The sequence below is a fragment of the Somniosus microcephalus genome, chromosome 15 (assembly GCF_052327205.1).
Source record: "Somniosus microcephalus isolate GS21.2 chromosome 15, FLI_Smic_1.0, whole genome shotgun sequence".
Taxonomy (NCBI): domain Eukaryota; kingdom Metazoa; phylum Chordata; class Chondrichthyes; order Squaliformes; family Somniosidae; genus Somniosus; species Somniosus microcephalus.
The window spans coordinates 129,215,925-129,240,764 of record NC_141001.1 but is presented as its reverse complement, the minus strand read 5'-3'; positions in this window follow the sequence as shown (position 1 = coordinate 129,240,764).

Sequence of the window (24,840 nt, the reverse complement as noted above, 5' to 3'; positions counted from 1 at the left end):
CTGCGGCGAACGCTCTCTCCCTCTTATCCTTCCAAGGATTCCTACAGTCCTTGCGCCAATGACCCTCCTTCCCACACCCGTAACAACTGCTATTTGCTTGGGGATGGCGATTTCCCTCCTGACGCCATTCCTTTTTAGCAGAGGCTGCGGGTCTCACCTCATGCACCTTTCCTTTCACAACAGGCGTTTTCTTGCCCTTGTTGTTTCTATAACTGATCGTGAGCTGATCTAGTACTACTTCCTCCGTGGAGCGGGCGTTAGTGGGGTCAAACCATGCTTTGGCCTGTTCCTTCACTACTGGCAGGCAACCTGCTACCAGGCACCGAAGCCAGTGAGCCCTTTGTTCGCCATCCAGCCCGGCCCGGGCCGGCCCGCCCGGGCAGCTGCGCCGATACACTGGCCACAACCTGTCGGCGAAAACCCGTGGGGGTTCTCCCTCTAGCTGCACTGTCTTTTCTAAACGGAGGAACGGAGTTCCGTCCCCCTCTCCCATGATCTCCAGAATCTCATCCCGTAGCAACTCATAGTCCCTGTGCCCTCTCTTGCTCTCGTCGGGGAGACACTGGAGGAGCGAACTGTCCAGGGAGAACAGCAGCATTTTAGACTGTTCAACCCCGTCGCAGTCATTGACTGCTGCGGTCTGCTCCACGTCCCTGAAATGCACGGAGGGATCTCCTGACTCGGAGAGTTTTGGGATGTGACTTATCATCTCTCTTAGCTGTCGTGCGCTATGAGGCATTATGATCTGACTCTCAAGGGGTCCGTCATCGCCATTTTCTTCATTTGGACCGATCCTCCGGTGTCTCGTTGGACACATTGGCGCCGACCCCGACTCTACTGTCTGGGGTTGCTCTACCTCAGGGCTCTCTTCCTCTACCGTCTCCGTCTCCTGTCCCGGAGTCCAAGACTCCTCATAGGCAGGAGGCGCAGAAGGTTCGGGGGTTGGTACCCCAACTGCCTCTTGTGGAATCGGTCTTTTGGATTCCTTGGCTAGCAACAGCTGACTCGCTGGTGGATTTATGAGACACACCAACCCATTTGCCTTCGCTAGGGCCTTTCTCAGGTCCTCTAGCTCCCGACGGCAAGTGCTGTGGTCGGTGTTCTCAGATCTATCCTCCATGGCCATCTTATATGCTGCCCTGGCTCCCAGGAGCTTTTCCTCTTGGGCATCTACTTGTTTGGCTAGACGGGAACACCTCTCTCTCATTCTACCTTCACTGGCCTTGGCCTCAACGACCTGACATTTTAAATATTCTACCCGGGTTTCGTGGCAGCGAATTACAGAGCGGCGTTCCTGGTCCAGCGCGTCAAGCGATTCAATCAGTTTTTGACCTCCCGCAACCTTTTCCTCTACGCCTTTAAGCAAGCCGTTGATCTGGACTGTCTGTGCTGCAACTACCTGGTCCAAAAGCTGGACTTGCTTCTTGTAGCACATCAGCCAGACCGCCTTTTCTACAGATTTCTTATGCTCTCTACCCGCTGTCCACTTGATGGCTGCGTCTAGCGGGCGCCTATCCCTTAGTAGATCAGATATCCATTGTTTTGTGAGGTTGACTTTTCCGAAAACATAATCTGCTATTCTTTCATCCATCACATTTCGTTTATTCAGATCTTGATCTAACACACTACTTTCCTGCTGCCAAGGTCCTGCCGCGGTCGCCATTTCTGTAGGGGGTTTTTCCTCTCTCTTGCCCGTTCTGGCCTCCTGCCAGGCTTCGTGCAAGAATTACCCTTGAGTGGTTCGACCCACTCCCCCTACGGTTCTAGACCTTGGACTTAGATGCAGAGAACAGTAGTGCAGAGAAAAGAACTCAATAGACCAGGCTGAATAGCACGAAATGGATGCTTTTATTTTTAAACAGTTTGAAGCATTACAAAATACATGTCATAGGCACAGATTAAAGTAACTACAATCATGCACAAATTTATGAACTTGACTCTATGGAAATGGGGAACACACGGCACATCGTAAAAGGGGAAACACATTACGATTTCCCTTAACTCCCTCCCCTATACCTAAACTAAGTTTCGACCTGGGGAACCTGGGATCATGCTCACCACTCTCGAAATCGCGAGAAAGGGGGTTCGCAGCCTTTTTGGCACCGCTTTCCGTCGTCACGTGGATTTGGAAACTTCTGGCGCAGTCGATATTCTCTCTCTCTCGAAGCGGTGGGGTAGACACAGCCTCGATGAGCGCTCGTTAAGGTTGAGATCCACTAAGTCGATTTGGGTTCATGGAGCAGACCCAGATGCAGGCTATGCACATGGGAGAATCTTGTGGCCTAGATCGCCAGTCCTCCAGAGGGTTTCTTCTCCGTCGGCCTGGGTCGTCGATGATCTCCCGACCCCAGTACCCGGGCCACCCTTGTCGTCTTCTCGTCGTGGCCGAGCCTTGTTTGGCTGAACACCGACCACGTTGTCCTTTTTTCGAAACCGTCCGTCTTTAAAAAGACGAAAACGTTTTCATCGATTCTGCATCTGCCGAAGTGGAAGAGGCGCCGATCCTGGCCCCGTCCGAAGAAGTTGAAGTCGTCCAAGAAGAAGAAGCAGCCGCTGTCCAGTCAAGTGAAGTTGTTCAAGTAACCCCAAGTCCGAAGTCCCTTAGATGGACTTTCAATCCATAGTTATACTCTTTTGGGACAGTCTTATCTCCCGCCAAATCATAATCCTGTCTTTGTATTAATTTTGGCGGGCAGAAATCTCTGCAGGGGCGCTTTGTCTTGTAACGGAGCCGGTGATAACTTGAACTGGCCTTCCTGGCCGATAATGTCTGTTAATGTCCTTTGCATTGTCACCGCGGCTCGGTTCGCATATTGATCGGTCCGGACATTTTCCTTGATGGTTGCTAAACGGTTTTTCCTTTGTACGATAAATGGGTATAAGTGTTTTTACATTGTCCGCCCATATCTTGATGGGCCCCATCCTGTACTTATAATCCATTGAATATGTATGCTGTTGCTCTGAGTTTCGGTTCCCAGATACTGGCTTTCGTGGGCTCACTGTCTTCAATCCACAAGCCTGTCTGGCTTGCAGTAACAGAAATAAAATGGTTCATAAACTGATCACGGGGCCTGGTGGCCATTTTGTATGCCCTTTTATCAAAGGTTTTTCTGTGCAAGCTTACTTTGGTCAATAAACAGTCTTATTTTATCCAGTTTTCTTGCGTGATTTTTGCTGAAAATTGCGAATCTTACACTCCCTATGGAATAATGAACTTAATGGATGAAACAAGGAAGTTGGCAAGGTTAATAGAGGTAGTTGCCAATGTTACTGGGGAAGCTTTAACAGAAATGAGTACCGAAATGGTAGCCATTAGAACAGTAGCCCTCCAAAATCGAATGGCCTTAGATTACCTCCTTGCGGCACAAGGAGGAACCTGTGTCTTGATAGGAAGTGAGTGCTGTACTTATATCCCTGATAGTGCGGAAAATATCACAAACTTAGTAAACCACATGAAGGATGAAGTGAAGAGAGTCCATACCAATCCGGGAGAAGGATGGTTGGAGTGGCTAGGACTAACAGGATGGGGTTCCTGGATAACGCATGCATTGGCTATCATCGTTGCGATATGTGTTGCAATATGCTGTCTGCTAACTATAGTGAGAGCTTGTTGCAAAATGGCAATGACACCGGTAATGCCAGTCAGTGTGATTCAGGCAGACGAACTATCGCTTATGGAACAAGACAAGACGGATGAATCCGAGCCGCCTGACGACCCCGGGAAGAGGCAGTGGTTGTAGGAACAACACTGTGAAGAAAGAGGATTGGTGGTCAGCTGGGCCAAGAAAATCGTGGTCCAGCACCAAAAGGAGGGATTGTTGAGGAGAATTTCAGTATTAAGGACTTTTGCAAAGACTGTCGGGATACTTGACATTAAACTGGTTGACAAAGGGGCCCCCTGAGCTCGCACGTAGGCTGGGATGAGATAATGCCAGCTGCAGTTTTGTTATTGAACGATTGTGGTCACCTTACAACGAAAAATAGGTTGGACTTCTGCTTATCTTGTCTGCGGCCAGAGGCCCAAATTAACATATGGCCATTGCTGGTTTCAGAATATGTAACCGTTTGCTTAAGAATAGATAACCGTTTTAGATGTCACGGGGTGTCGCTAGGATTATGTAATCAACCGTCTAAGTTGTTTTGACCCCTGTATAAAAGTAGGCGGCTTAAGTGTACAAAACGAGAAGTGTGGCGATTGCACACCGGGTGTACAGCTGCTTCTCCCAGAGCTCTGCAATAAAGCATTCTTTTACTTTGCCATTCACTCGTGGTCAGAGTTTTATTTGACTCCAAAGGCTTCTGTTGGGATCGTGTCGACCTAGAATATCACCTGGTCCACGTAGCCCCAAATTAGCTACAACATTATTAATCTAAAAAGGGAGGAATTGTAGTGTATGTGCTTTAAGTCAGAACTACTTTTTACAGCTCCTGTATACTGGAGTACCGGCAGTAACCACACCGGTATACAAGCTGTGCGCATGCCTCTGTACTCCAGTCTAGAGATGACCCTCCTCCAGTAAAGACCTGTTATTTGTTTATGTACAGCATCCGTGTAATTATTTATCCACTGAACCACGGATCTAACAGGTAGAGTCTGTGATAGGGGAGAGTGTACATGGGCTGTGGGGGGAGATTAAATGGGTGGATAGAGTCCATGATAGGGGAGAGTGTACATGGGCTGTGGGAGGAGATTAAATGAGTGGGTAGAGTCCATGATAGGGGAGAGTGTACATGGGCTGTGGGAGGAGATTAAATGGGTGGGTAGAGTCCGTGATAGGGGAGAGTGTACATGGGCTGTGGGGGGAGATTAAGTGGGTGGGTAGAGTCCATGATAGGGGAGAGTGTACATGGGCTGTGGGAGGAGATTAAATGAGTGGGTAGAGTCCATGATAGGGGAGAGTGTACATGGGCTGTGGGAGGAGATTAAATGGGTGGGTAGAGTCCGTGATAGGGGAGAGTGTACATGGGCTGTGGGAGGAGATTAAATGGGTGGATGGAGTCCATGTTAGGGGAGAGTGTACATGGACTGTGGGAGGAGATTAAATGGGTGGGTAGAGTCCGTGATAGGGGAGAGTGTACATGGGCTGTGGGAGGAGATTAAATGGGTGGGTAGAGTCCGTGATAGGGGAGAGTGTGGGCTGTGGGAGGAGATTAAATGTGTGGGTAGAGTCCGGGATAGGGGAGAGTGTACATGGACTGTGGGAGGAGATTAAATGGGTGGGTAGAGTCCATGGTAGGGTAGAGTGTACATGGGCTGTGTGAGGAGATTAAATGGGTGGGTAGAGTCCATGATAGGGGAGGGGCATCGGCAGCGGGTGGAGGCAGAGCAGAGCGGCAGAGCGACTACAAAAGGCCCCAGAGGCTCAGGTAGGCCTCAGTGCGGCATCGGCAGCGGGTGGAGGCGGAGCAGAGCGACTACAAAAGGCCCCAGAGGCTCAGGTAGGCCTCAGTGCGGCATCGGCAGCGGGTGGAGGTGGAGCAGAGCGGCAGAGCGACTACAAGAGGTCCCAGAGGCTCAGGTAGGCCTCAGTGCGGCATCGGCAGCGGGTGGAGGCGGAGCAGAGCGGCAGAGCGACTACAAAAGGCCCCAGAGGCTCAGGTAGGCCTCACCAATCTCCAATCTCAGGCAAGGAGAGAGGTAAAAAGTATTCGAGGTGTGACGTCACCACAAAACAGGTAGGTGATTGGTTGGAGCATTTCTCTCGTTTTAAAACTTTAAGTCTGTGGTTTATAGTTTTTAAGGTTGCTGTGGTGTAGCGGGGACAGTTTGTAAACCAGGGCCCTTAAATATATCATTTAACTGTAGTGAAATTGGTGGGATTCATTTAATTTTAATTAATTAGTTAAAGGGTATGTCATGGCAGGACAGCCCAGCCCCGTAGTGTGCTCCTCCTGCTCTATGTGGGAAATCAGGGACGCTTCCTGCGTCCCTGACGACCATGTGTGCAGGAAGTGTGTCCAGCTGCAGCTACTGACACACCGCATTGCGGCACTGGAGCTGCGGATGAATTCATTTTGGAGCATTTGCGATGCTGAGGACGTCGTGAATATCACATATAGCGAGTTGGTCACACCGCAGGTAAAGGGTGTACAGGCAGGAAGGGAATGGGTGACCAGCAGGCAGAGTAAGAGGCGCAGGCAGGTAGTGCAGGAAGCCCCTGCGGCCATCCCCCTCTCCAACAGATATACCATTTTGAATACTGTTGGGGGGATGACTCATCAGGGGAAGGCAGCAGCAGCCAACTTCCTGGCACCATGAGTGGCTCTGCTGCACAGGCTGGGAGGAAAAAGAGTGGAAGAGCTATAGTGATAGGGGACTCAATTGTAAGGGGAATAGATAGGCGTTTTTGCGGCCGCAATCGAGACTCCAGGATGGTGTGTTGCCTCCCTGGTGCAAGGGTCAAGGACGTCTCGGAGCGGCTGCAGAACATTTTGGAGGGGGAGGGTGAACAGCCAGTTGTTGTGGTGCATATAGGCACCAACGATATCGGTAAAAAATGGGATGAGGTCCTAAAAGCAGAATATAGGGAGTTAGGAGGTAAATTAAAAAATAGGACCTCAAAGGTAGTAATCTCAGGATTGCTACCAGTGCCACGTGCTAGTCAGAGTAGAAATAGAAGGATATTTCAAATGAATACGTGGCTAGAGGAATGGTGCAAGGAGGAGGGATTCAAGTTCCTTGGACATTGGAACCGGTTCTGAGAGAGGTGGGACCAGTACAAACGGGACGGTTTGCACCTGGGCAGGGCCGGGACCGATGTCCTAGGGGGAGTGTTTGCGAGTGCTGTTCGGGGGGGTTTAAACTAAAATGGCAGGGGGTTGGGAACCTGAGCATGGAGACAGAGGAAAGGAAAACAGGGATAAAAGCAAAAGATAGGAAGGAGAAAAACAAAAGTGACAGTCAGAGAAATCAACGGTTTAAATCAAACATGGCCACAGTAAATAATAATTCTAATAGGTCTAAGAGCATTAAAAAAACCAAGCCTGAAGGCTTTGTGTCTTAATGCGAGGAGCATTTGTAATAAGGTGGATGAATTGGCTGCGCAAATAGAAGTAAACGGATATGATTTGGTTGGGATTACGGAAACGTGGCTCAAGGATGGCCAAGACTGGGAACTCAACATCCAGGGGTATTCAATATTCAGGAAAGATAGGCAAAAAGGAAAGGGAGGTGGGGTAGCATTACTGGTTAAAGAAGGGATTAATACAATTGTAATGAAGGATATTAGCTCTGATGACGTGGAATCTGCATGGGTAGAATTGTGAAATACTAAGGGGAAAAAAACATTAGTGGGAGTGGTATATAGACCTCCAAACAGTAAGGCGGAGGTTGGGGATGGCATTAAAAGGGAAATTAAAGAAGCGTGCAATAAGGGCACAGCAGTCATCATGGGTGACTTTAATCTACATATAGATTGGGCCAACCAAATTAGTAACAATACTGTGGAGGAGGAATTCCTGGAGTGTTTACGGGATGGTTTCCTGGACCAATATGTCAAGGAACCAACCAGAGATCAGGCCATCTTAGACTGGGTATTAGATAACGAGAAAGGATTAATTAGCAATCTTGTTGTACGAGGCCCCTTGGGTTGGAGCGATCATAATATGATAGAATTCTTCATTAAGATGGAGAATGAAGTAGTTCACTCAGAAACAAGGGTCCTCAAATTAAATAAAGGAAACTACGATGGTCTGAGGAGCGAGTTGGGTAGGATTGATTGGGGAATGGCACTCAAAGGGTTCACAGTGGATAGGCAATGGCAAACATTCAAAAACTGAATGGATGAGCTGCAGAATTTGTTCATCCCAGTTTGGCATAAAAATCAAACAAAAAAGGTGACTCAACCGTGGCTAACAAGGGAAATTAGGGATAGCATAAGATCCAAGGAGAGGACATATAAATTGGCTGGAAAAAGCAATAATCCTGAGGATTGGGAGCAGTTTAGGAGTCAACAAAGGAGGACAAAGGGATTAATTAAGAAAGGGAAAATAGAATATGAGAGTAAGCTAGCAGTGAACATAAAAACTGACTGTAAAAGCTTTTATAGATATGTGAAGAGAAAAAGATTGGTGAAGTCAAGCGTAGGTCTCTTACAGTCAGAATCAGGGGAATTTATAATGGGAAACAAGGAAATGGCAGACCAACTAAATACATACTTTGGTTCTGTCTTCACAAAGGAGGACACAAATAACCTCCCAGAGATGTCGGGGAACATAGGGTCTGATGAAAGGGAGGAACTGAAAGAAATCAGTATTTGTAGGGAAATGGTGTTAGGAAAATTGATGGGACTGAAGGCTGATAAATCCCCAGGGCCTGATGGTCTACATCCCAGGGTACTTAAGGAAGTGGCCCTAGAGATAATAGATGCATTGCTGGTCATCTTCCAGAACTCGATAGACTCTGGAACGGTACCCATGGATTGGAGGATAGCTAAAGTTACCCTACTATTCAAAAAAGGTGGTAGAGAAAAAGCGGGGAATTATAGACCGGTAAGCCTGACATCGGTAGTGGGGAAAATGCTGGAGTCTATTATAAAAGATGTAATAGCAGAGCACTTGGAAAGCAGTGACAGGATCGGACAAAGTCAACATGGATTTACAAAAGGTAAATCATGCTTGACTAATCTGCTGGAATTTTTTGAGGATGTAACTGGTAAAATAGATAAGGGAGAACCAGTGGATGTGGTGTATTTGGACTTTCAGAAGGCTTTCGATAAGGTCCCACATAAGAGATTGGTATGCAAAATTAAGGCACATGGGATTGGGGGCAAGGTATTGACTTGGATAGAGAACTGGTTGGCGGACAGAAAGCAAAGAGTTGGAATAAACGGGTCGTTTTCCGAGTGGCAGGCAGTGACTAGTGGGGTACCGCAAGGATCGGTCCTAGGACCCCAGCTGTTCACAATATATATTAATGATCTGGACGAGGGAATTGAATGTAATATCTCCAAATTTGCAGATGACACAAAGCTGGGTGGGAGGGTAAGCTGTGAGGAGGATGTCGTGAAACTCCAGTACGATTTGGACAGGTTGGGTGATTGGGCAGAAACATGGCAAATGCACTATAATGTGGATAAATGTGAGGTTATCCACTTTGGTGGCAAAAACAGGAAGGCAGATTATTATTTAAATGGCAATAGATTGGGAGAAGGGGAACTGCAAAGAGACCTGGGTGTCCTTGTGCACCAGTCGCTGAAGGTAAGCATGCAGGTGCAGCAGGCGGTTAAGAAGGCAAATGGTATGCTGGCCTTCGTAGCAAGAGGGTTCGAGTACAGGAACAAGGATGTCTTGCTACAGTTGTACAGGGCCTTGGTGAGACTGCACCTTGAGTATTGTGTGCAGTTTTGGTCACCTTACCTGAGGAAGGACGTTCTTGCCATGGAGGGAGTGCAGCGAAGATTCACCAGGCTGATACCTGGGATGGCAGGAATGACGTATGAGGAGAGATTGTGTCGATTGGGCTTATAGTCACTGGAGTTTAGAAGATTGAGAGGGGATCTCATCGAAACTTTTAACATTCTGTTAGGTCTGGGCAGACTAGATGCAGGAAGGATGTTTCGGATGGCCGGAGAGTCCAGAACCAGGGGTCATAGTCTAAGGATAAGGGGTAAGCCATTTAGGAAAGAAATGAGGAGGAACTTCTTCACCCAGAAAGTGGTGAACCTGTGGAATTCTCTGCCACAGAGGGCGGTGGAGGCCAGTTCATTAAATATATTCAAGAAAGAGTTGGATATATTTCTTGAGGCTAAAGGGATCAAGGGATATGGAGAGAAGGCAGGGACAGGGTACTGAATTTGGATGATCAGCCATGATCTCATTGAATGGCAGAGCAGGCTCGAAGGGCCGAATGGCCTACTCCTGCTCCTATCTTCTATGTTTCGATCTTTCTATAAAAGGGTAGGTAGAGCCCATGATAGGGGAGAGTGTACATGGGCTGTGGGAGGAGATTAAATGGGTGGGTAGAGTCAATGATAGGGTAGAGTGTACATGGGCTGTGGGGAAAGATTAAATGGGTGGGTAGAGTCCATGATAGGGGAGAGTGTCCACGGGGTGTGGGAGGAGATTAAATGGGTGGGTAGAGTCCATGATAGGGGAGAGTGTATATGGGCTGTGGGAGGAGATTCAATGGGTGGGTAGAGTCCATGATAGGGGAGAGTGTGGGCTGTGGGAGGAGATTAAATGTGTGGGTAGAGTCCGTGATAGGGGAGAGTGTACATGGGCTGTGGGAGGAGATTAAATGGGTGGGTAGAGTCCATGATAGGGGAGAGTGTCCATGGGGTGTGGGAGGAGATTAAATGGGTGGGTAGAGTCCATGATAGTGTAAAGTGTACATGGGCTGTGGGAGGAGATTAAATGGGTGGGTAGAGTCCATGATAGGGGAGAGTGTACATGGGCTGTAGGAGAAGAATAAATGGGTGGATAGAGTCCATGATTGGGGAGAGTGTACATGGGCTGTGGGAGGAGATTAAATGGGTGGGTAGAGTCCATGATAGGGAGAGTATACATGGGCTGTGGGAGGAGATTAAATGGGTGGGTAGAGTCCATGATAGGGGAGAGTGTACATGGGCTGTGGGCGGAGATTAAGTGGGTGGGTAGAGTCTGTGATAGGGGAGAGTGTACCTGGGCTGTGGGAGGAGATTAAATGAGTGGGTAGAGTCCATGATAGGGGAGAGTGTACACGGCCTGTGGGAGGAGATTAAATGGGTGGGTAGAGTCCATGATAGGGGAGAGTGTACATGGGCTGTGGGAGGAGATTAAATGGGTGGGTAGAGTCTGTGATAGGGGAGAGTGTACCTGGGCTGTGGGAGGAGATTAAATGAGTGGGTAGAGTCCATGATAGGGAGAATGTACATGGGCTGTGGGAGGAGATTAAGTGGGTGGGTAGAGTCTGTGATAGGGGAGAGTGTACATGGGCTGTGGGAGGAGATTAAATGAGTGGGTAGAGTCCATGATAGGGGAGAGTGTACATGGGCTGTGGGAGGAGATTAAGTGGGTGGGTAGAGTCTGTGATAGGGGAGAGTGTACATGGGCTGTGGGAGGAGATTAAATGGGTGGGTAGAGTCTGTGATAGGGGAGAGTGTACCTGGGCTGTGGGAGGAGATTAAATGAGTGGGTAGACTCCATGATAGGGAGAATGTACATGGGCTGTGGGAGGAGATTAAATGGGTGGGTAGAGTCCATGATAGGGGAGAGTGTACATGGGCTGTGGGAGGTGATTAAATGTGTGGATAGAGCCCATGATAGTGTAGAATGTACGTGGACTCTGGGAGGAGATTAAATGGGTGGGTAGAGTCCATGATAGGGGAGAGTGTACATGGGCTGTGGGAGGAGATTAAATGGGTGGGTAGAGTCTGTGATAGGGGAGAGTGTACCTGGGCTGTGGGAGGAGATTAAATGAGTGGGTAGAGTCCATGATAGGGAGAATGTACATGGGCTGTGGGAGGAGATTAAGTGGATGGGTAGAGTCTGTGATAGGGGAGAGTGTACATGGGCTGTGGGAGGAGATTAAATGAGTGGGTAGAGTCCATGATAGGGGAGAGTGTACATGGGCTGTGGGAGGAGATTAAGTGGGTGGGTAGAGTCTGTGATAGGGGAGAGTGTACATGGGCTGTGGGAGGAGATTAAATGGGTGGGTAGAGTCTGTGATAGGGGAGAGTGTACATGGGCTGTGGGAGGAGATTAAATGAGTGGGTAGACTCCATGATAGGGAGAATGTACATGGGCTGTGGGAGGAGATTAAATGGGTGGGTAGAGTCCATGATAGGGGAGAGTGTCCATGGGCTGTGGGAGGAGATTAAATGGGTGGGTAGATGCCAGAAGCAAGTCTCTAAAACCAACCCAAAATGATGCCAGGAAAATCAGATACAGAGAGCTTCTTACACTCGAGATCCAACTAGTTTCTCGACACATGTTGGCAGTGTACAAAGCTCTGCTGATGGAACGCAGCCTTTGAAAATAAGGCTGTGTGCCTAAATGCAGGAATGTTTGTCTCCTCCAAAGAGTGGTACAGTCTTTCCAGGGGATCCCTCCTCTAAGTTAATCCTTTTTCTGCTCTTCTTGTTTTTGTGTTCCCTCTCAGATAAACATGAATTAATAACACAATCGATACCATCAATGAGAGACTCAACCGCTCCAACCATATATTACAGATTAAACAAAGAATGCAAAACTTCAAATGCAGACTTTCACTTGTCATCACGGGACACGGGCATGATGCTGAAAGTGCCAAGACCATGCTGGGCACAGAGTCGGAAGCTAGATACAAAGAGGGTGGAGAGAGGATGGGCAAAGAGGAGAAAGGGAAATTTGTCAGAGGACCTGGCACAGGGAGAAAAGGAAATCCAAATTCTGTTCTCTCAGGCACTGGTCAATAAACAACCCAAATATCACACAAGTATCAAACGTAAAAAATTGGAAAAGAAGGTTGAAGAGGTGTTTCCTTTCACAGTTCATTTTAATGAAGACATTTCACTGGATAAATTCAAACAGAAATGTTCATAAGCTGGAAGAGTAGATTCTGAAGACAGTGTAAAATCTGCGGGGGGGTGAAGAGCACCACAGCACAATTAATATGCACTGCACGTTTTTTGTGATTTGATGGATTCTCCTATTTTGTCCCCTGTTGTCACTGGGTCATGGACGGGGCTATGGACGCAGGCATTCTCCTGGGACCAAGGTAATTACGCTCTGCCCTATTTTATTGTGTCCTTAGGTAGAGATGTCCGGCCTCCACCCGTGGCCTGATTCTTTCCTAGAGCCTTACTGCATAGTGGGAAACAAAGGGAGGGGAAAATCAAGCCTGTTCCCCTCCACTCCATGGCACCCATGTATTGATGCATTGTATTGGCTCCACCCTGCAAATAAATACTGCTCAAGGGAACAGTTCGGAATGGCAGCTAAAAACACACCAGAAATACTTATCGATACTACTTCATAATCCAGCATAGAAGGAAAATCAACATAGATGCACAAGACTGATTGATGACCAGTGCATCAGCGAAGTACATCATCTCGCCAGTATCCATCCACCTCCTTGAGATATAGTGCAGTGTCATGAGCAGTTTGTCCTGACAGAGGTGGGAGATTCAGGATAGCTGAGCTGCTTAGGTCTAACGTCATTCCCCATTGATGGTCTCCTTCTCCGTCAAGTCCCAGCTGTCACTCAAATGGTTCACAATCTCCCAACTTCCCGAAGAATCCATTTGATGCCTTCGAGAAACCCGACAAGAGACTCTGCATCAGTATCATGTGCCTAATCAAATAAATAACCGGAAATGGAGGGAGCTGTTAGTTCACACACACTGACGACAAAGGTACACTCATCTAACCTGTTGACAATCTGCATTATTTGGAGCTTGCCGGTGATAACTAGCTTTCTCCCCAGGTAACAGGTGCAGCAGGCGGTTAAGAAGGCAAATGGTATGTTGGCCTTCATAGCAAGAAGGTTCGAGTACAGGAACAAGGATATCTTGCTGCAGTTGTACAGGGCCTTGGTGAGACCACATCTTGAGTATTGTGTGCTGTTTTGGTCACCTTATCTGAGGAAGGATGTTCTTGCCATGGAAGGAGTTCAGCGAAGATTTACCAGGCTGATACCTGGGATGGCAGGAATGACGTATGAGGAGAGATTGGGTCAATTGGGCTTATACTCGCTGGAGTTTAGAAGAATGAGAGGGGATCTCATTGAAACTTATAAAATTCTGACAGGACTGGACAGACTAGATGCAGGAAGGATGTTCCCGAAGGCCGGGGAGTCCAGAACCAGGGGTCACAGTCTAAGGATAAGGGGTAAGCCATTTAGGACAGAAATGAGGAGGAATTTCTTCACCCAGAGAGTGGTGAACCTGTGGAATTCTCTACCACAGAAGGCAGTGGAGGCCAATTCATTAAATATATTCAAGAAGGAGTTGGATATATTTCTTAAGGCTAAAGAGATCAAGGGATATGGGGAGAAGGCAGGGACAGGGTACTGAATTTGGATGATCAGCCATGATCTCATTAAATGGCTGGGCAGGCTCGAGGGGCCGAATGGCCTACTCCTGCTCCTATCTTCTATGTTTCTATGTTAACTGTTGTAAGACAGCTGCTCCATCCCTCATATAAAACACTAGTTCGGCCCCAGCTGGAGTATTGCGTCCAATTCTGGGTTCCACACTTTAGGAAGGATGTGACGGCTTTGGAGAGGGTGCGGAGGAAATTCCAGGGATGAGGAAATACAATTACGTGGATAGTCTGGAGAAGCTGGGATTGTTCTTCCTAGAGCAGAGAAGGCTAAGAGGAGATTTGATCGAGGTGTTTAAAGTCATGAAGGGTTTAGATAAAGTAAATAAAGAGTGACTGTTTCCAATGGCTGAAGGGTCAATAACCAGAGGACACAGATTTAAGGTGATTGGCAAAAGAACCAGAGGTGACATAAAGAAAACCTTTTTTACACAACGAGTGGTTAGGATTTGGAATGCACTGCCTGATGGAGTGGTAGAAACAGATTCAATTGTAGCCTTCAAAAGGGATGGGTCTCTGCTTGGAGAAAAAATTGCAGGGCTCTGGGGAAAGAGCGGGGAGTGGGACTAACTGGATCACTCTTCGCAAGATACGGCGCAGACTCGATGGGCCAATGAGCTCCTTCTGTGCTGTACTATTCTATGGTAGCTCTGATCTCTGTAGGATTGACGGTATAGGGTTGCTTGGTAAGCTTGGGCACGGTTTCACGGGTGCCCTATGGTACCTTGCCCAAGTGTGAGCATTCCTGAATGGGCGTAAACAGCGATAGCCAACAGGATACTTGGCCAATAGGAGCGGGAAATCACAGCTGATCCTGATGATGTCCTCACCTGATGCGCATTCTCCAGCAGGGGGATCGCTGGATAGCAGTGAGGAGCAGGAACCCTGGCTCACCTTCCGCTCTCGGGCCCAGGGAACGCTGATGCTGATCATAGAATCAATACCACCAGCCTAGCTGAGATCCACTAAATCAGCCCAGACTCGGCATGGAACCTGCAACCTTCTTGCTCTGCTTGGCTCTGCTTTGTCCCCCTTTTGTCAGCTCTCTTAGCAATGGTGCAGGGATGTGGTATAAGAGCAGCTGTTCATGTGCTCTGTGTTTATTAGTTTGATTCAGGAACATTACAAGGGAAGCCTATTGTACTTACCAGCCAAGGTCTGTCCAGCAGGCTTAACTGCAACTGGTGAGATACATAAACACATGGTATCCGTTGGACGTCAGGCTGGGAAATGCAGCACAGTACTAGAAGTGGGCGGTTTGGAGAGCCAAGACTTGGGTCGATCATGGCCTGGATCTGGAGCAGTTCCTTTTTTCGCTCGTGCTCTGAGGGGGAGAGTACGAGATAAATACATCCCAATCAAAGAATATTATGCTTTACATGGTACTGCACAAAGGAAGTCATGCCAAGATCCAGCAATGCCTATTATGTCCGTGTGTAATTGAGACACGGACTGCAGGAGTTGGTTATAACAGGTCTTTACTGAGTGGAGACAAACTGGAACTAACTATGCAAAGTTACTGCACAGGCTTATATACAGGGGTGGTCACTACTGGTACTGCAGTATACAGGGGCTGCAGAATATAGTTCCTTCTGCAAAGTACATACACTACAATTCCTCCCCTTTTAGCTAAACAGTACATAACATTCGATTAATAATTAAATAACATATTTACAATTACAGTTGTCATATACATTAGCTGAAGTTAAGCAATTATAAGTTCAGTCTTTGAGGAGGCTTCCTGATTCTGTCTGGATAACGCCTCTTTGGGGTATCAGGTTCTTCTGGCAAAGTTGATTCGGCATCAATGTCGTTGTTGGGTTCGTCTGCTTCCAATATTCCCGATTCTGAGGTAGATGCAATTGGTACTTCGGTTTCATCACCAGGTGTATCGGATTGTGGTGTGGAATTGACGTTTTCCAGTGACTCTAGAATCTGGTCAGCATGGCGTCTTACAATGCTCTCTCCAACGTCCACGGTATACATTAGAGGTCCTTGCCGTGTACAGATCGTTCCTGGCTGCCATTTCTCTGTGCGGTAGTCCCGGGCCAAAACTGGTTGACCTATCTTAAAACTCCTGGTCGGCCTTTCATTCATATTCTGAAACTGCCTGTTCTCCACATCTCTTCTGATGTTTGGCTTAACCAAATCCAAGCGGCATCGTAGTCTTCGATTGAAGAACATCATGGCTGGAGTTTGGTTGGTAACCGCATGTGTCGTATTCCGGTAGGCAAACAAGAAGTTATCCACCTTGTGTTGTAGGGGTATGTCTTCATTACACATTGCCTTGATAGCCTTCTTGAATGTTTGAATGAACCTCTCAGCCAATCCATTGGTGGCTGGATGATATGGGGCGGATGTGTAATGCTTAACACCATTGTTCTTTAAGAACCTCCGGAACTCTTCAGACACAAACTGTGGTCCATTGTCGGAGCAAATCTGTTCAGGCAGCCCATTTCTGCCGAATATGGTTCGTAAGACTGTGATAGTTTTTTCTGTGGTGGTTGAGGACATTTTTATTACCTCTGGCCACTTTGAATGTGCATCCACCGCAATTAAAAACATCGAGTCCATAAATGGACCAGCAAAATCAATGTGCACCCTTTGCCATGGAGATGAGGGCCACTCCCATGGATGTAGAGGGGCTTGTGGTGGGGCGTTTTGGACCTTCTGGCATCCTGTACAGCTCTTGGTCATCTCTTCGATTTCTCTATCAATTCCCAGCCACCACACAAACGCTCTGGCTAAGTTCTTCATTTTTACCCCTCCCAGATGACCCTCATGAAGCTCATTGAGCACTCTATCCTTCAATTTGGGTGGAATTACGACTCTGGATCCACACATCAAGGTTCCTCTGCACACTGACAGCTGTTCTCTTCTCGGCGAGAATGCTGGCAACAGTGGTTCGCCATGTGCTGGCCATCCCTTCACCGTTAAATCATAGACCCAGGAGAGTGTCGGGTCATTTCGTGTTTCCTTTTCTATGTTTGCATTCGTCACAGGTAGACATTCGACTATGGTTGAGTGGAATATCTCCACAGTATCCACTGCAGGTGCTTCTTCCACCGTCGGCAACGGTAGGCGCGACAATCCATCAGCATTCCCATGCTGTTTAGTTCCTTTGTACTCGATGTCATATTGGTGTGCCCCTAGGAAAAGGGACCACCTCTGTAGCCGTTGTGCTGTCATTATCAGGACGCCCTTCTGAGGGTTGAAAATGGAGACAAGAGGTTGATGATCAGTTAGTAGAGTAAATTTCTGACCGTGCAGGTAGTGATTGAACTTCTTCACCCCCCACACCAGGCTGAGGGCCTCTCTGTCAATCTGGGCGTAGTTACGCTTGGCTGAAGTTAACGAGCGTGATGCAAAAGCTATCGGCCTCTCTGAACCATCAAGGAATTTATGTGACAGTACCGCTCCAATGCCGTATGGAGACGCATCACACGCCAGTCTTATCGGTAGTGATGGGTTGTAGTGAGCCAATACTTCTCTTGAAGTGATTAGGTCTTTACTCTTCTGAAAGGCCCGCTTACATTCATCGCTCCATTTCCATGCTACTCCAGTTTGTAGTAGGGCGTTCAGTGGGTGCAGAATTGTGGACAAATTCGGCAAAAACTTATGGTAGTAATTCACCAATCCGAGGAATGACCTCAGTTGCGACACATTTTCAGGCGCTGGAGCTTCAATTTTGTCAGGGGTCTTATGTAACCCCTCTTCATCAATCACGTGGCCACAATACGATATCTGTTTCTTAAAAAACTCGCACTTGGGGTGGTTGGCTCGTAGCCCATGTTCTCTTAGTCTAGTGAACACCTGCTCTAGGTTGGCAAGGTGTTCACTGTCATCTTCACCTGTCACTAGGATGTCGTCCAAGTAACACTGAGTCCCCGGAATCCCTTGCAGGACTTGTTCCATCGCTCTTTGCCATATCGCCGGAGCTGATGCTCCTCCGAATACCAGTCGATTATACTGGTAAAGACCTTTGTGAGTGTTTATCGTGAGATACTTCCTAGAGGATTCTTCAACCTCCATCTGCAAATATGCTTGTGCTAGGTCAATTTTTGTAAAACGCTTCCCTCCAGATAGTGAGGCGAAAATATCTTCTATCCTCGGGAGAGGATATTGTACTGTGTGAAGGACTGGGTTCACCGTCACTTTGAAGTCCCCACAGATGCGAACCTTCCTTGGCTCCTCAGACTTATTGTTTAACGTTTTCTTCATGACAGGAACGATGGGTGTCACCCACTCGCTCCAGTCTACCTTAGATAACACGCCTGCATTCTCCAGATTCTCCAGCTCTGCCTCGACGGCTGGGCGAATTGCATATGGTACCGGTCTTGCTTTGAAAAACTTGGGAATTGCATTCTCTTCTATTTTTATCGAGGCGGTTACGCCTTTAAGAGTTCCCAGTTCTTGTTGAAATACCTCTTTGGCGTTAGCTAAGATTTTTGACAATCCTCCAGGTGTGACGTCGTCATCCTTTTTACCAGACACCGTCAGTGCCTGAATGGAGTGCCAGTCTAAACTTATCTTTCTGATCCATTCACATCCCAATAACGGTGGTCCACCATCCTGCAGTATGCACAGATAGAATTTCTGTATTTCCTTGCCGTTGTATTCGACGGGCACCCTTATTTTCCCTCTGGGGTATACCTTTTGCCCCGTATACGTCTTCAAGACAATGGATGTCTCTTTCAAGGGTATGTGTGAGAATAGCCGCTCGTAGTCTCGTCGATTCATGACGGTCAGGGCTGATCCTGTATCCAATTCCATTTTGACTTGGGACCCTGCGATCGTGAGGGTGACCCAAATGGTTCGGTGATCCTCTTTTGTGATTACATTGTGAAGTTTGAGACAGCTTAGTCTCTTGTTCCCGGATTCACTATCGCTCATCTGGTCTTCAGAACTGCTGTCCGTCATCTTTTGTACTTTCCTGTACTGTTCCTTAGTAGCCTTTTTGTTGTCGTTAGTCTTCTTCCCAGACCTGCAAACTCGTGCAATGTGTCCCATCTTTCCGCATTGCCTGCATATTTTGTCCTTGGACCAGCAGTCCTTCTGGTCATGGTTTGTTCTGCTGCAGCGATAACATTTTTCAAATCCCCGTGTCATTTCGTGGGTGCCGTATTCCTGTGGCTTTTGCTGTATTTCCGCAGCTCCCCTTGCTGCTGCTTCGTACGATACTGCCATGCTGAAAGCCTTATCTAGCGTCAGCTCTTTCTCTGAGAGTAACCTCTTCTGGGTTCCTTCACTCAGGAGTCCACAGACAAATTTGTCCCGTAGGGTATCTGCCAGTCCTGCTCCGAACTGGCAGTGCTTTGATAGCTTGCGTAGTTCCGTAAGGTAATCAGCATTGCTCTCATCTTTATGCTGATTTCTCCTGTGGAATTTAAATCTTTCTGCTATCAGCAGCGGTGTAGGATTTAGGTGTTCCTGTAGGATATCAACAATTTCATTAAAACTCTTCGCCATCGGTTTGGCTGGAGTAATCAGGTTCCGCAATAGGCCGTACGTTCTTGCGCCCATTAAGTTTAGTCGTACCGATGCCTTTTTCTCATCGACTACTTCGTTTGCCTCGCAATATACTTCGACTCTTTCCACATACGTGGTCCAGTCTTCTATTTCATTAACGAAGGCAGTGATATTGCCAGTCTTCGGCATCTTGGAAATCTAAGATGGCGCCTCCCGTGCTTTGCCTTCTTCCCCGATTTAACAAAATGGCGCCTCCCGTGCTTTGCCTTCTTCCACGATTTAACAAAATGGCGCCTCCCGCACTTTCCATCTTTTCCGCTGCTGCTAGCGCTGTTGCTGGTGTTTTATGCCTTGATGGCGATGCCCTATGGTCTTCGCGCACTTCCCCCCACGCTGCTGCTAACGCCGCTCTCCGCGGTTCCCATGGCAAACGGCAGCTCCTCGCGGCTTTCTGCGCTTCTAAATTCTTTTATTTCCCCGTCGTTGGAGCAACCCTGCGGGACACTTTCCTCCCTCTTCTCGGGTCTGTACGCTGCCCGGCTTCGTAGCACCGGCCGCGCCCTGTGTGCTCCACCCTCTCTCTCTCTCTCCTCTTCCCGACAACGCTGCTCGGCCCCGTTGAAAAGCCACCCGATCGAGCTCTAGCCCGCCGCAGCCCAGGAAGGATCAGTGTACTACCTGCCACCAGCCCGATTAGCTGGAACACCATCGACAGGATAACCAAGCCTCGCTCTCGACAGCCTCTCCTGCAAATCTTTCACTCCGATGAATCAGAGGCGCTTGCCCCACGGTCGACGCCCGTTTCTTCTGATCATTTTATTTATTTATTTATTTATTTTTCTTTCTTTCTTCTGGCCTCGGCCTCTGACAACTTCGCTTCAGGGATGGATCCCCATGAGGTGGTGCAGACTGTAGGTAAGTTCGGATCTGCTCATCGCCAGTATTATGTCCGTGTGTAATTGAGACACGGACTGCAGGAGTTGGTTATAACAGGTCTTTACTGAGTGGAGACAAACTGGAACTAATTATGCAAAGTTACTACACAGGCTTATATACAGGGGTGGTCACTACCGGTACTGCAGTATACAGGGGCTGCAGAATATAGTTCCTTCTGCAAAGTACATGCACTACATTGCCTGCAGGCCCTGGCACACCTACCTGGGAATGACAAGGTGACCTCATCTGCCTTCTCCGGGTCTGGATCAGCAGGGAGGCAAATGTAGAGCTGCGCTATCTGCTGCAAGGACATCTGCAGCTACCATGGAAACATGCAGGGGCTTAAACAGACATTGGAACCTCAAACTAACATAAACAGGCAGACACTCCAATCACCCTGCCCATTAACACAAGACCCAGGCAATGGCTGTTGATGCTTGACACCTTGCTTTAGGACACTATTCTTCCACTTGGGACTATGATGTTGAATCATGCCTGGAGTAATTAGATGAAACTCTCCTCACTTTCCTTTGACAATAAAGTCAAACACCTTTAGATGTCTCAAACATAGTTCCTAAAGGGCATGGGCAAAAGTTATAAACGGATAGTATCTGGCATTACATTGCCATTAAACTGATAGCCTGACTCAGAGAAGTCACAATGATGGCTCCTGCTCAAAATTTATCATATAAAATCAAAAAAATTACACCAGAAATGCGAGGGTTTTCCTATCAGGAAAGGATGGACAGGCTGGGTCTCTTTTCTCTTGAAAAAAGAAGGCTGAGGGGTGACCTAATAGAGGTCTTTAAAATTATGAAAGGTTTTGATAGAGTGGATACAGAGAGAATGTTTCCACTTGTGGAGAAGAGCAAAACTAGAGGCCATCAATATAAGATAGTCACCAAGAAATCAATCGGGAATTTAGAAGAAACTTCTTTACCCAGAGAGTGGTGAGAATGTGGAACTCGCCACCACAGGGAGTGGTTGAAGCGAATAGTACAGATGCATTTAAGGGGAGGCTAGTCAAGCATATGAGGGGGAAGGGAATCGAGAGTTATGCTGATAGATTTAGATGAGGAAAGACAGGAGGAGGCTCGAGTGGAGCATAAACTCCGGCATGGACTGGTTGGGCTGAATGGACTGTTTCTGGACCGAATATCCTATGTAATATGTAAAAAATAGAAAGATTTGCACTGGAGCTTTACTCTGTATCTAACCCATGCCACAGCTGTCCGGGTAGTGCTTCATGGGAGTGTCTCTGCCTCGGTCACTCCCTGTGACGAAACATTCCTGCTCCAACAACCCTGTGTAAAGAAATTTCTCCTAACGTCGGTCCTCACTTTTAATCTTAAATTGATGACCATTCATCACTGATTCCGTAACCAGGGAAAATAGTCTTTTCCCATTCACTCTATCAAAATTAATAGTTGTAAAACCTGTATGGAATTTCTTCAGCCTTCTTTGCTCCAGTGAAAATAGTCCCAATAGCTCGAGTCTCTCGCCATGAATATAGTTTCCCATCCCTGCAATGTTCATGGTGAACCTAACCTCGACACTCTTTATGGCTTTAATGTCCTTTCTAGAATGGGGTGTCCTAGAACTGTGGCTTAAACATTGACTTGTACAAATCTATCATTACTCCTTTACTCTCTTGTCTACTATGCTGTACCTGCCCTGGGAGTGTTTGATAGAATCATAGAACGGTTACAGCACAGAAGGAGGCCTTTGGCCCATCGAGCCCGTGCTGGCTCTCTGCAAGAGCAATTCAGCTAGTCCCACTCCCCGCCCTTTCCCCGTAGCCCTGCAAGTCTTTTTCCTTCAGGTGCTTATCCAAAGCCACAATTGAATCTGCCTCCACCACCCTTTCAGGCAGTGCATTCCAGATCCTAATCACTCGCTGAGTAAAAAAGTTTTTCCTCATGTCACCTTTGGTTCTTTTGCCAATCACCTTTGATACGCTTATCAATTACTTCATAAAAGGTGATGAGTCGAAGAAGAGATGACGAGTCGAAAGAAGAGATGAATAAGGCTTTTATTAGCTAAGAAGAGACCATGCTTCTTCGTGAGTGACTGAACAAGTCTGAACGAAACCCACACAGTGGTGGGTGGAGTCAGCTGAGGCATGCCTCCATACACAGCGCCACCCAGAGGTGGCAATATACAATACAGTGGTTTACCACATTCACCCCTTGTTTAATGTGAAGTCCGGCGGGGTGAAGGGTACTACAAGTTAAGTCTATCAGGAGGCCTTGTCTGACGTCCTGATCGTCGTGGTGGCGGCGGTGGTGTTGCAGCATCCGACGTCGGGTCTGGTGTCTGGGTGGTTGGCGAAGATTCCTGGGGCTTTGGCATGCCGTCTGCAGGGGTTGGGTTGGGAGGGGTGGTGGGGGATAACAGTGGTAAGGGGGATAACGGTGGTAAGGGGGATAACGGTGGTAATTCAGGGGTACCCGAGGGTGCGAGATCTCGTATGGAGACCGTGTCCTCCCGCCCGTCTGGGTATGTCACCCAGGCATACTGGGGGTTGGCGTGTAGGAGGTGCACCCGCTCGACCAGGGGGTCCGTTTTATGCGTCCTCACGTGCCTCCGCAGTAGGACGGGCCCAGGAGAAGTCAACCATGCCGGTAGCGAGGTTCCCGATGTAGACTTCCGGGGGGAAACGAACATTTTCTCATGAGGGGTCGCATTAGTGGCAGTACAAAGCAGTGACCGAATGGAGTGGAGCGCTGCAGGGAGGACCTCCTGCCAGCGGGAGGTCGGAAGGCCCTTAGATTTTAGTGCTAAGAGGACTGCCTTCCAAACCGTCGCGTTCTCCCTTTCCACCTGGCCGTTCCCCCGGGGGTTGTAACTGGTGGTCCTGCTCGTGGCGATACCTCTTGTTAGCAGGTACTGCCGAAGTTCGTCGCTCATGAACGATGAGCCCCTGTCGCTATGTATATAGCTGGGGAACCCGAACAGAGCGAAGATGTCATTCAGACACTTGATGACCGTGGTACTGGTCATGTCTGGGCAAGGGATGGCAAAGGGGAAACGGGAGTACTCATCAACTATGTTGAGGAAGTACACATTGCGGTCAGCGGAGGGGAGGGGCCCTTTAAAATCGACGCTCAGGCGTTCGAAGGGGCGGGTGGCCTTGATCAGGCTTGCTCTGTCCGGCCTATAGAAGTGCGGTTTGCACTCGGCGCAGATTTGGCAGCTCTTGGTCATGGTCCTGACCTCCTCGATGGAGTAGGGCAGGTTACGGGATTTGATAAAATGGAAAAACCTGGTGACCCCCGGGTGGCAGAGGTCATTGTGGAGGGACTGCAGCCTATCACTCTGCGCGTTGGCGCATGTACCACGTGATAGGGCATCTGGGGGCTCATTGAGTTTCCCTGGCCGATACAAGATATCATAATTGTAGGTGGAGAGTTCGATTCTCCACCTCAAGATCTTGTCGTTCTTGATTTTACCCCTCTGCTAAACATAAAAGCTACTGAACGCTGGTCAGTGAGCAGGGTAAATCGTTTCCCGGCCAGGTAATGCCTCCAGTGACGCACCGCTTCTACAATAGCCTGGGCCTCCTTTTCGACGGAGGAGTGTCTCGTCTCGGGGCCCTGGAGGGTCCTTGAGAAAAAGGCCACGGGTCTGCCCGCCTGGTTAAGGGTCGCGGCTAGGGCGAAGTCGGAGGCATCGCTCTCCACTTGGAAGGGGATGGACTCATCCACCGCGTGCATTGCGGCCTTCGCGATATCGTTCTTAATAAGAGTGAAGGCTGCACACGCCTCTGGTGTCAGGGGGAAGGAGGTGGCTTTGATGAGGGGCCTGGCTTTGTCTGCATAGAGGGGCACCCACTGGGCGTAGTAGGAGAAAAACCCCAGGCATCTCTTCAGTGCTTTTTGGCAGTGGGGAAGGGGTAGCTCCATTAGGGGGCGCATTCTGTCGGGGTCGGGCCCGATGACTCCGTTCTCCACCACGCAGCCGAGGATGGCCAGGCGCTTGGTGTGAAACATACATTTTTCCTTATTGTACGTTAGGTTCAGCCGTTGGGCCGTACGGAGGAAATTTGCTAGATTAACGTCGTGGTCCTGCTGGTCGTGGCCGCAGATGGTGACGTTATCCAAATAGGGGAAGGTTGCCCGCAGCGCGTTCTGGTCAACCATTCGGTCCATCTCCCTTTGGAAGACCGAAACCCCGTTGGTGACGCCGAAGGGGACCCTAAGGAAGTGGTAGAGGCGGCCGTTTGCCTCGAAGGCAGTATACTGGCGGTCCTCATGGCGGATGGGCAGCTGGTGGTACGCTGACTTAAGGTCGATGGTGGAGAATACTTTGTATTGCGCAATCTGATTGACCATATCAGATATGCGAGGGAGGGGGTACGCGTCCAGCTGGGTGTACCGGTTTATGGTTTGGCTGTAGTCGATTACCATGCGGCGTTTTGCAGTGGTTTTAACG